Source organism: Pyrus communis, chromosome 4 (assembly GCF_041283825.1).
Source record: "Pyrus communis isolate YQ-2024b chromosome 4, ASM4128382v1, whole genome shotgun sequence".
NCBI lineage: Eukaryota > Viridiplantae > Streptophyta > Magnoliopsida > Rosales > Rosaceae > Pyrus > Pyrus communis.
In genome coordinates this window covers 11,373,775-11,386,179 of record NC_142568.1, presented here as the reverse complement: position 1 = coordinate 11,386,179, position 12,405 = coordinate 11,373,775, and the positions used below count along the sequence as shown (strand labels likewise).

The 12,405-nt window shown below is 39.5% G+C and overlaps 1 non-coding gene across 1 annotated transcript; it reads left to right on the top strand.

Annotated features, from left to right (window-relative positions):
- Positions 1 to 11,210: 11,210 nt before the first annotated feature.
- LOC148697425 (small nucleolar RNA R71) lies at positions 11,211 to 11,321 on the top strand. The gene has a single exon (XR_015961976.1). It is a non-coding gene; the product is annotated as a small nucleolar RNA R71 (small nucleolar RNA).
- Positions 11,322 to 12,405: the final 1,084 nt, after the last annotated feature.

Sequence of the window (12,405 nt, the reverse complement as noted above, 5' to 3'; positions counted from 1 at the left end):
CTGCAGATTTCTATGTGCTTGACATGGAGTATTCAACCCATTCTCCACCATCGCCACTCTTACTTGGACGACCTTTCATGAAAACAGCCCATACCAAGATTGACGTGGCCAAGGGAGCCTTAACTATGGAGTTTGGTGGTGATACGATTAACTTTAAAGTTTCTAAATACATTGAGAATCCTAATGATGTTCGTTCTTGTTTTGCCATTGGTACAATTAAAAATATAGGGCAGGAACGTTCAACACCAATCAAGAAGGATGCGTCTAGAACCACCATCGAGGAAGGAATTGAAGGAGATCATAAGGAGCATGCCACTACCCTACAAACACCCAATCTGGCCGTACCTAAGGATAAAATTGGCGAGATGGTGGCTGCCCTAGGGGCATTGCCACAACATCCTAGTAAGTCTCCAATCCCAATTCCAATTCCCATTTCAACTAATAGGTTGTTACCTTCTTTGGTGCAGGTTCCAAATCGATTTCAAGGTGGTGGGAGCGTCTACATGAACTATAGGAACCAAAATACCACCATTAGGGAGGATCACTATCCCCTCCCATTCATAGAGCCAAATTACGAAAGTGTTGAAGGGCAAGTTGTGGACGACATCCCACTCCATGCCGTGGGCTAATTGAGGTTTTCCTTCTTCGTGCTAGAATATGTTTAGTATAATGGCACAAGTAAGGGTGTCGAATCCACAGGGACTAATTGGACCTATATAATCACTTGTTTTGCAAGAACTTTTTACTAGAGAAATAAAACTAATCAATGTAGGCATATTTGTTGTTGTAACTTGAAAGCATAAGGAAATGAAGTAAACACAAATAAATGAATCAACAACTAATAAAATGAGATAGTACCAATGGAGATGAAGCTAGGGATTCGATTTTACCATTGCTAACCCAAGGCCATGTTTGTTAAATCAGTTTATACTCAGTCATCTACCTATTTCTAGAGTTTGTTTCACTTAGATATGATCAACCATATGATGTGTGGATTTGATCAAATGTCTCTAATCATGAGCCTAATTGTGATGTGCAACTTTGGTTCCTAATCAAGAATATGTAGTGCACAAGAAACTTTCACAAAACCAAAGGGAACACTCAGCAGGATGTTTGCAAAACATTCCCTTCATTCATTCACATATCCACCAAGATTATGCATGATGTGTGCTTTAATCTTGGCTAAACAACCTGTGGTTAATTCAAATGATGATCAAGCATTAAAATCAACACACTAAGTCACAATTAAATCGGAGAATGAAACAAGAAATAGATAGATTAAATGAGAATTCTGAATTAACTACATGGCAATCTTGCAAGGCTACATCGAATCCCTAGAGAGAGATTAGTTACACTTCATGTTTACAAAAGGTTTGACATAAAAATATATAACATGAGTGAACATAGGATTAAGAAGAAAGAACCCTTGAAGCAAAACTGATGTTGAAATCCCTTAAGAGTTGCCTTCGGTGTTGGTGCTCCAAGTGTGTTGTAAATGAAGGTGGAGCGGCTAAGGTTGAATGGTTTCTGCAAATGGGAGAGTGTATGGAATGGAATGAAGCCGAGAAGAGATTGGATGTGTTTGTGGTGTCTTGTGTATGAAAATGAGATGTGATTTTTGTGTATGAATGCATGGGTTTTTATAGGGGGAATGGGAGAATATGTGGGTGATTGTTTAAGAGTGAATGTGGTTGTTATGATTGAGAGTGCATGTGGATGAAATAATGATGGAAAAAGAGCTAGGTTGTTGGTGTGTGAATGCATGTGTTGAATTTGTGATGCAATGATGAAAGAGTAAGTGCATGTGTGTGTGAATGGTGGTGCAATGATGAAAGAGTAAGTGCATGTGTGTGTGAATGGTGGTGCAATGATGAAATGATGAAGTAGGAAGGTGGAAATGCATGTGTTGAATTGGTGGTGCAATGATGAAAGAGTAAGTGCATGTGTGTGTGAATGGTGGTGCAATGATGAAAGAGTAAGTGCATGTGTGTGTGAATGGTGGTGCAATGATGAAATGATGAAGTAGGAAGGTGGAAATGCATGTGGCTAAGGGTTGTTGATTGGGCTAGAGGTTTTGCATGGCTCAAAGGATTGTTTGATTGGGCTAGGCCCTTTGTTTTATGTCCAAAGTGCATACAAGGCTTTCAAATTCGTCCAACACTTTGGCTCCAAGCATATGCTATCCATTCCAAGCCCAATTTTGCTCCAAAATGCTCCAAAATGCATCTTTTTGCTTCCTTAGCCATATGAACCTAAAAACACACGAAAATGGCTTAAACTACTAAAACAACTATGAATTAACAACATAGATGCACGAAAACAAGCTAAGTAAGTCGCCTAAATATGCTCCTATCAAATTCCCCCATACTTAGCTTTTGCTAGTCCTCGAGCAAAACAAAATAATAACAAATAAACAAAACGACACTAAACAAGTAAAACACAACCTGAACCTTCCAACAACCGTCTTAGGGATTTCCAATGCACATGACAAGTTAAAAATCATTATTCTCACAGATTTTAGCCATCTTTACACTTAAGTACATTCTTAATCATAGTCACCACATACTAGTTCACAATTAAGCAATTAAAACACATTTCAAATGTAGTAACATGCTTTAGAGAATTTACTCAATTCCTTACTAGAATGCACTCTATTTTCACACAGATTTTCTGACTACACACCCTACACTAGTTATATGTGAGAGATTGATGTAAACATGAAAGACTAGTATCTCACATATGTTATAACAAAGAAAGCATTTTCTGGATTTACAATAATGACATGAATATGATCTCATGAATGGAATGCTACTACTTAGAATGAGAACCAGTGATTCCATAAGCTCATATCAAATCCAAACTCCACATTATTGAACACATAACGATCAAGATAGAAGTCAAAGAGGTGTAACGGGGCTAGGGTATTGGTTAACAATGAAAGGTGAAGGATAAACAAACATTCTTAAAGCAATAGTGAGCAAAGTATTGAATTAGGCACTTAGAATTCCCTTTAGAGCGCGGAAAACAACTTTTAGACTAATAGGGGAAATTCAAACAACTCTTATTTTTCTTTTCTTTTTCATTTTTTTTTTCAATTTTTTTTTTTTTTTTTTTTTTTTTTTTAGCCGTGCCTATGGCACAACAACTCTCATCAATAATCCTTCCCCCACACTTATTTTCTGCAACATATTAATAAAAAAGGAATTCATTTTCCGTCATGCTTACTATGCTTTAAGAACAAAGGCATGGATGGTCATATTCTAGGCTAGGTAAGGATAACATGGGTTAACAAAGAACATAGGCTAAACAAGGCTCAAAGGGGTTAAAACTTACAACAAATACGAAATATGGGAAGTAAGGCTATTTGGCTATGATGGCAACTACACAACTCTATCTTGATATATGTTATGCAATTCAATGCTTTGAATGAAATGGATATAAGTTCTAGCATTTAGTCCTAGCATGATATAATTGCATTCTAAGTAGCAACCAAGCAAGGAATAATGAGATCATGCAACAACTTTAGAAAACAAAGAATCACAGAAAATAACTCTCCAAAGAATGTTTAGGCTCAAGTCTTACAAGGTTGTAGCGTGTGTTTGAGTTCCTTCCTTCAAGCATGTTACAAAAACGAATTTTTCTTTTATGATTGCATGTGAAGTCATACATTATAACCATAACCAAGCATATACCAAGAGTAAATCAAACTTTCATCCATGTTTATAACTCTTTTTAATCGTCATGCAATTACAAACCAAATCCTTATCATTGTGTTGGAAGGTACCCTAAGACACAAACACACAAAAACGACTCAAAACACTCTTTTTAGGCTTTTCAAAACATTTTTTTTCAAATTTTTATGTGATTTTCGGAGTTATAAAACAAAACACACTAAAACACTCTAAAACAATTTAAAAACACCTTAAAACAGCAAGGAACAACATTTGAAGTTATGGGTGATAAAATCCCACGAATTTGCATTAACAACATTAGTTACCCCCCCCACACTTAAATCAAACATTGTCCTCAATGTTTTAAGCATAGATTCACACAAAACATAAGTAAACACACAAAAAGCACTTAAACATACTAAACATGGCAAAATGTAATTAACAAAGAGAAGAGTTTAGGGACGCAAATCTGGTTATGGAGTGTAAATTCCCTCTTCTCCTTGGTGATTGCATTGAGGCATTGATCTTGGTGATTCCACAGGCTTTCTCTTGAACTGGTTTCCGCCCATCGTTGATTTTCCTTTGTGCTACATAATCTTGAACTGGGCAGCAAGATTCTTTTGGTCTTCCCCGAAGGTCTGAGCTTACCCCTTTTATCTGTTTCTTTGTTCAATCTTTGCAGGAGTGGTCCCTTCTCTGGAAGTGTATCAACCGTTGAAGATGACTACTCGAGAGCAATGCTAGGTAAGCAATCAGGAATAGATTCCAGGCAGTTGGCTCCAGAACAGAAGACTGACTCCAAGTGCTGGCTGATTGCTTCTTTCACTTTGCCATGCGAGTGAGAACAAGGACAAAGAAAAAGACAGGGAAAAAGCATGATATGAGATACTTTTGCTTTTGACCTTGATGATATGAGATACCTTTGCTTTTGAAGAAGCGGTGAATGAATCAGCACACTTCAATCCGCCGTTTCCTCCTGGGTCATCTGTACTCCAGGCATCCGGTATCATCTTTGGGGAAGCAGAAAGAATTGAGTATTTCGAAAGGCTTTGCTGGGAGTGCGCCCTCAGAGGTGAGGGAGAGTTGGGCATTTTCTTCAGGTTTTCCTTGCCATAAAAGATGAAGGTCGACATATATAGAGATAATAACAAGTGGTGGTACCATTCTTTTACCCTTGTCGACAGACGTTTTGATCCCGCAAATCCGGCTTTTTGAAATATTGGCGCCTCTTCGATTTCTGAGCAGGCGCCACTTCGATTTCTGAACGACGCCCCTTCGCTTTCTGAATGACACATGGTAGTGCAGATGCGGCTCCTTTTGACAAAGCTGCACGCGTCTTCTGAAAAGCAGAGAAAGCGTCGCCGGACTTTGCGCCTGTCGGCTAAAGATGTGTAGTTGTGATGATGGCCTCCACGTGTTTTCTGAAAAGAAGAAATCTTTTGACAAAGTTGAACACGTCTTCTGAAAAGCCGAGAAAACGTCGCCAAAATTACGCCGGAAATTCCGGCTTTTTGAATCGGTGGACGCGTCGCCTTGGCTTTTTATAGAGGTATCGATCACAGCCAACAAACACACACTGAAGATTTCCCATTCTTGAAAATCGACTCCGGCCCTTTGAAATTTAACTCCATCCCTTCTCTTTGAACACTTTTGAAAAATGGCAAACCCATCGAACCTTAGCTTGGAATTGAGCCTTAGCAGTGATACGGGCGCGCCGCGTCAAGGTAACGTATGGCGCCCTTCTTTCTTATCTTCTAACGGTCTTCTTATAGGTGAAGACTCCGTGATGCAGGATGCCACAACAACTACAATAGTAGCTAGGAACCTCCTCACTCCAAAAGATAGTAGGCTGCTGTCAGGACGGTCCGATGAGTTGGCCGTTCAAGAGTCCCTCGCATTTAGTGTTTAGTGTGCGAGTTCTGTGTCCAACATGGGCCAACGCCTGCTTGCCCGCTCCCGTCAGGTGGAATCATTGATGGCAGAGGTGGAAAGTCTTAAACAAGAGATCCAATAGCTTAAGTACGAGAATAGAAGTTTGCATGTGCTTGCAAATAACTATTCGTCGGGCATGAAAAGGAAGCTTGATGAGCTGCAAGAATCTGAGGGTCGAATTCACAGTGACCGTCAAAGGCTTGCGGCTTATCTCTAGAGGCACCTTTTTCCTGGGTCATCCAGCGCTTGGCCAAGTATTGAGGCCTGGAATGCTCTAGCTCCGATGCCTTCCGCTCTGATTCCTCCCGCTTCTATGCCTTCCGCTCCGATTCCTCCCGCTTCTATGCCTTCCGCTCTGACGCCTCGTAGTGGGGCTTCACGTAAACAACCTTTGTGAAGCTCCATCTTTCTCCATGTTTATTTTTATTCTTTTTTTTTTTTTTTTTTTTTTTTAATCAAATCAAACGGCATGGAATTGATCTTTGAATGGAGGGTGATACTTGAAATGATCCGGTAATGGTTTAAATTCTAGAGTGGATGCCTGAATCATTAACAACATATTAGTATAAAAGAAAATTGAAATTCGGGAAGGCGGCTTACCTTTGTGCTCCGACATGAACTTACAAATAAACACCCCCTCGAAAGTTATGACATGTCCCGTGTCATAAAACCCTTTTTCAAAGCAACCCAATAGTTTGTCTACAAACATAGCCCTCATATACATTCGTGTAAGCAAACAACACACTTAACCACAACTAACACAAGGCAAGTAGGCAAAGAATATGGAATGGTGACAACATAAACACAAAATGAGGAAAGAACACAAACCACACTAGGTTGCCTCCTAGTAAGCGCTTTATTTAATGTCTAGGCAAGACATGGTAGCTTGTTCACGGTGTTGTAAACTCAAGAAAATCTACAACTTGATAAACTTGCTCTTCCTCCACTTTCTCCAAATATGGTTTCAATCGCTGCCCATTGACTTTAAAAGAGGTGCCATTCTTCATGTTCTCTATCTCCACAGCTCCGTGGGGAAATGTTTGCAGCACCTTAAATGGTCCCACCCACCTAGACTTCAATTTACCTGGAAAAAGTCTCAAACGTGAGTCATACAACAGTACTTTCATACCTTGGTGAAACTCCTTCCGTAGGATGGCCTTGTCATGATAGAGCTTAGTCCGTTCCTTGTAGATTTTGGCATTCTCATATGCTTCATTTCTGAGTTCTTCCAACTCATTAAGTTGGAGCTTCCTTGCTATTCCAGCATCCTTGTAATCAAAGTTGAATTTCTTGATGGCCCAATATGCACGGTGTTCAAGCTCCATTGGCAAATGACAAGCTTTCCCAAACACAAGGCGATAAGGACTCATTCCAATGGGGGTCTTATATGCTGTTCTATATGCCCATAGTGCATCATTCAACCTCAGTGACCAATCCTTCCTTGTAGGGCTTACGGTCTTCATCAAAATGTTCTTGATCTCCCTATTGCTAATCTCCACTTGTCCTGAGGTTTGAGGATGGTACGGGGTTGCCACTTTGTGGTTGATGTTGTACTTCTTCATCAAGGATTCAAAGGGTTTGTTGCAGAAATGGCTGCCACCATCACTAATAATAGCTCTTGGGGTTCCAAACCTACAAAAAATCACATCTTTAAGAAAATTCAAAACAACCTTATGATCATTAGTTATTGTAGCAATGGCTTCAACCCATTTGGATACATAATCTACTGCCACTAATATGTATAAGTAACCAAAAGGGGATGGAAATGGTCCCATGAAATCGATTCCCCAAACATCAAAGAGCTCCACCACCAAAATGTTGTTCAATGGCATCTCATTTCTTCGGCTAATGTTCCCCATTTTCTGGCACCTATCACACTTAGAACAAAAATCAAAAGCATCTTTGAATAAAGTAGGCCAAAAGAAACCAGATTGTAAAACCTTTAGAGATGTCTTTTTGGCACCAAAATGTCCTCCACATGCCAATGTATGGCTGAACATTAGAATGCTTTGTTGCTCACTCTCTGGGACACACCTCCTAATGATTTGGTCAGGGCAATATTTAAACAAATATGGTTCGTCCCAAACGTAGTGCTTTACCATGGCAAGGAACTTCTTTCTTTCCTGAAAAGAAAGGTCATTTCTAATTATACCACAAACAAGATAATTAACAAAATCAGCATACCATGGTTCTTTTTCTTGAATAACAAGGAGTTGTTCATCTGGAAATGATTCATTTAGAGGCAAAGGTTGTCCAACTCCATGGTTTTCATTGAGCCGTGACAAATGGTCAGCCACAACATTATCACTTCCCTTCTTATCTCGAATTTCCAAGTCAAATTCTTGTAGTAAGAGTATCCATCTAATTAAGCGTGGCTTAGCATCCTTTTTTGTCATCAAGTACCTAAGGGCTGCATGATCAGAAAACACAATAACTTTAGATCCAACAAGATATGACCGAAACTTCTCTAAGGCAAAAACAATAGCAAGCAACTCCTTTTCAGTTGTGGAATAGTTAAGTTGAGCATCATTTAGAGTCCGGCTTGCATAGTAGATCACGTGTGGGAGCTTGTTCACCCTTTGCCCTAAAACTGCACCAATAGCATAGTCAGAGGCATCACACATTAGTTCAAAAGGTAAAGACCAATCTGGTGCCATAATAATAGGGGCCGAGGTTAATTCATGTTTCAAAGTATTGAATGCATCCATACAAGCTTTATCAAAATGAAATACAACATCTTTAGCTAACAAATTGCATAATGGACGAGTGATCATTGAAAAGTTCTTAATGAAACGACGATAAAAACCCGCATGTCCCAAAAAACTTCTTACTCCCTTCACGGTTGTGGGAGCTGCCATATTGGTGATGATGTCAATTTTGGCTTTGTCCACCTCCATTCCTTGGCTAGAGATTACATGCCCCAACACAATTCCTTGTTTCACCATAAATTGGCACTTTTCCCAATTGAGAACCAAATTTGTTTCCTGACATCTTTGAAGTACTAAAGAGAGATGGTTAAGACATTCATCAAAAGAGGAACCAAACACTGAAAAGTCATCCATAAATACCTCAATGAATCTTTCTACCATGTCAGAAAAGATTGCCAACATGCATCTTTGGAATGTTGTTGGAGCATTGCAAAGTCCAAAAGGCATTCTTCTATATGCAAATGTGCCAAACGGGCAAGTAAAGGTAGTTTTCTCTTGATCCTCCGGAGCAATTGCAATTTGATTGTAACCTGAGTAACCATCAAGAAAACAATAGTGTGAGTAACCTGCCAATCTCTCAAGCATTTGATCTATGAAAGGCATAGGAAAGTAATCTTTTCTAGTGCTAGAATTCAACTTCCTGTAATCGGTACAAACACGCCAACTAGCCGTGGGTTTTGTGGGCACAAGCTCTTTGTTTTCATTCTTCATCACCGTGATTCCCACCTTCTTAGGTACCACCTGAATAGCACTCACCTATTTGCTATCAGAAATGGGATATATGATCCCCACATCTAACAACTTCAACACTTCATTCCTCACAACTTCCTTCATGTGTGGATTGAGCCTCCTTTGTGGTTCACGGGTTGACTTTGCTCCTTCTTCCAAAAGAATCCTATGCATGCACATGGTAGGGCTTATTCCCTTGATATCTGCAATAGACCAACCAATAACTGATTTGAACTCTTTTAACACCCTAATTAGTTTATCTTCTTCATTTGGGGTGAGGTCAGAAGTTATGATAACTGGAAGAGTTTCAAATTCAGCTAGATATGCATACTTTAGATGTGGTGGAAGTGGTTTAAGTTCAAGTTTTGGTGCCTTAACAGTGGAAGGGGTTAAATGTGACCTCGATGGTTCTAAAGGCTCTAAAAGAGGTAAAATATTCAAAGGATACGGTGCCAATGCTTCCAAGGCAGCTACCTCTTCCATGAGTGCATCTTCTTCATCAAACTCATCTTGAGATTGACTCAAAACAGTTTGTAATGGTTCATTAGATTGTGCCTGCAAGAACTTAGAGAAAACAAGCGAATCAAGCACATCAATGGCATAACAATCAATAGATGAAGAAGGATGTGAAAGAGACTCAAACACTTTGAATTGAACGGTCTCTCCTAGCACTGTCATAGTGAGGAGTCCATTTTGCACATCAATGATGGTCTTGGCCGTGGCCATAAACGGTCTCCCAAGCAAAATAGGCAATTCTCGGTCATGTATAGGAGCTTCTTCCATGTCCAACACTACAAAATCCGCAGGCAAGATTAGTTTATCAATTTGAACTACAATATCCTCTACTATACCTCTTGGATATTTCACGGATCTGTCCGCAAGTTGTAATGAGATGGTGGTGGCTTTCAATTCCCCCAAACCTAGTTGAAGGTATACGGAATAAGGCATTAAGTTGATGCTAGCACCTAAGTCAAGCATCGCCTTCTCTACCTTCTTGTCTCCTATGGTGATGTTGATAGAAAAACTTCCTGGATCCTTGAGCTTTGGTGGAAGTTTTCTTTGCAACACGGTACTTACATTCTCAGACACCACAACCTTCTCATGTGGTTCATACTTCCTTTTGTAGTTGTTTAACTCTTTGAAGAACTTCCCATAAGCTGGCATGTTCCTAATGACATCAAGCAAAGGTAAGTTAACATTCACCTTACTTAGAATATCAAAAATCTCCTTAAATGACTTATCCTGCTTGCTCTTGGCAAGTCTTCCAGGGAATGGTATTGGTGGAGTGTAAGGTTTCTCGGCCTTGTGAAGATTTGGTGCTTCAAACGAGGGAGTAGCATGGCTTGGTTCCTCATTTGGTTTCTCATTTTCTCCTTGAGTAACCCCTGCATTCACATGATCAGATTCATTAGTAACTTCATTGCCAACTCTATTATTGATAACCTTACCACTTTTAAGTGTAGTGATTGCTTTGGCTTGCTCTTGGTTCCTTTGGAGTATCACAGGTTGGCTTGGAAACTTTCCAACCTCTCTTTGGCTCAAGGCATCTGCAATCTGCCCCAATTGTGTCTCCATTTTGGTTAGAGCCGCCGAATGTTGTTGGAGAGTGCTATTGGTGGTTTGTTGGAATTGCAAGGTATTTTGGGCTAACAATTTAACCGTATCCTCAAGAGTAGGTTTTGGTTGGAAGTTTTGGAATTGATTGTTGTTCTTCCACGAAAGATTGGGATGATCTCTCCAACTTGGGTTATATGTATTGGAATACACATCATTCCTTGGCCTTTGATTGTAAGAATTCATGAGGTTCACTTGCTCTTGGACATACTCGGGGTAAGCCTCCCTAGATGGACATTGATGAGTAAGGTGGCTTGGTATGTTGCAAATGGCACACACTTCACTTGCTTTTGGCACCATGTTGAGCACGGATTCAAGCTTCTTTTCTAGGTTAGCTACCTGCAAAGAAAGATCATGATTAGAGCTTGTTTCATATACTCCAACTCTCTTACCCCTTACATCTTTGTGTTGAGCATTAGATCCCAACATCTCATAATTGTTATATGACTCTTGAGCATTCTTTTTCTTCAAAGCTCCACCTGCTGCATTATCAACAGTTGATTGACATGTTTGGGTTAGTCCATCGTAGAAAATTTGCATTTGTAAGTGAAGAGGTAACCCATGGTGTGGACATTGCAACAAAAGGCCTTTAAAGCGCTCCCAACACTCATTGAAAGGTTCTCCATCATCTTGTTTGAAGTTGAAGATTTGTCCCCTTAATGTGGCTGTCTTTTGAGTGGAAAAGAACTTTTCCAAAAACTTCTTAGCCACGGCATCCCATGTGGTGAGTGAACCAGGTACTAGAGTCATTAACCAACCCTTGGCCCTATCTTTCAAGGTGTAAGGGAACACTCTCATCCTCAGATTTGCTTCACTTACTCCCTGTAAAGGTAAACCACTCACAACATTGTAAAATTCTTTAATATGAGCTAAAGGATCTTCATTAGGTAAGCCATAAAAAGAAGGAAACATATGGAAATGTGAAGATTTAAGATCATAGTTTCTAGCTTCTGTGGGCAGCAAGATGCATGAAGGTGAATTTGGTATGATTGGTTGAGCAAAATCCTCCAAAGCTCGAAGATCATCTTGGTCGCCCGCCATCTCTTCTTCTCTTTCCCAATTAAAGTGCTCCGATCCTTCACTTGTTGGACTAGACGGTTTCCCTTCCTCTTCTTCACGGACAATGGAGGAACTTGTTGGCACAAAGCTTTCCAAAGTGTTGCCCTTTAACCGTTCAATTCTTTGGCCTAATTCAGCAAGTCTATTTGACATATACTACCTGAAACAAGATAAAACAAGTTTGAATAAAAATCAGAAATCTACTTAAAATGAAAAGAACAAGGTTTAATATCAAAACAAGCAATTATAAGGGACTGAAATCAGTCCCCGGCAACGGCGCCATTTTAATTGAGGTTTTCCTTCTTCGTGCTAGAATATGTTTAGTATAATGGCACAAGTAAGGGTGTCGAATCCACAGGGACTAATTGGACCTATATAATCACTTGTTTTGCAAGAACTTTTTACTAGAGAAATAAAACTAATCAATGTAGGCATATTTGTTGTTGTAACTTGAAAGCATAAGGAAATGAAGTAAACACAAATAAATGAATCAACAACTAATAAAATGAGATAGTACCAATGGAGATGAAGCTAGGGATTCGATTTTACCATTGCTAACCCAAGGCCATGTTTGTTAAATCAGTTTATACTCAGTCATCTACCTATTTCTAGAGTTTGTTTCACTTAGATATGATCAACCATATGATGTGTGGATTTGATCAAATATCTCTAATCATGAGCCTAATTGTGAT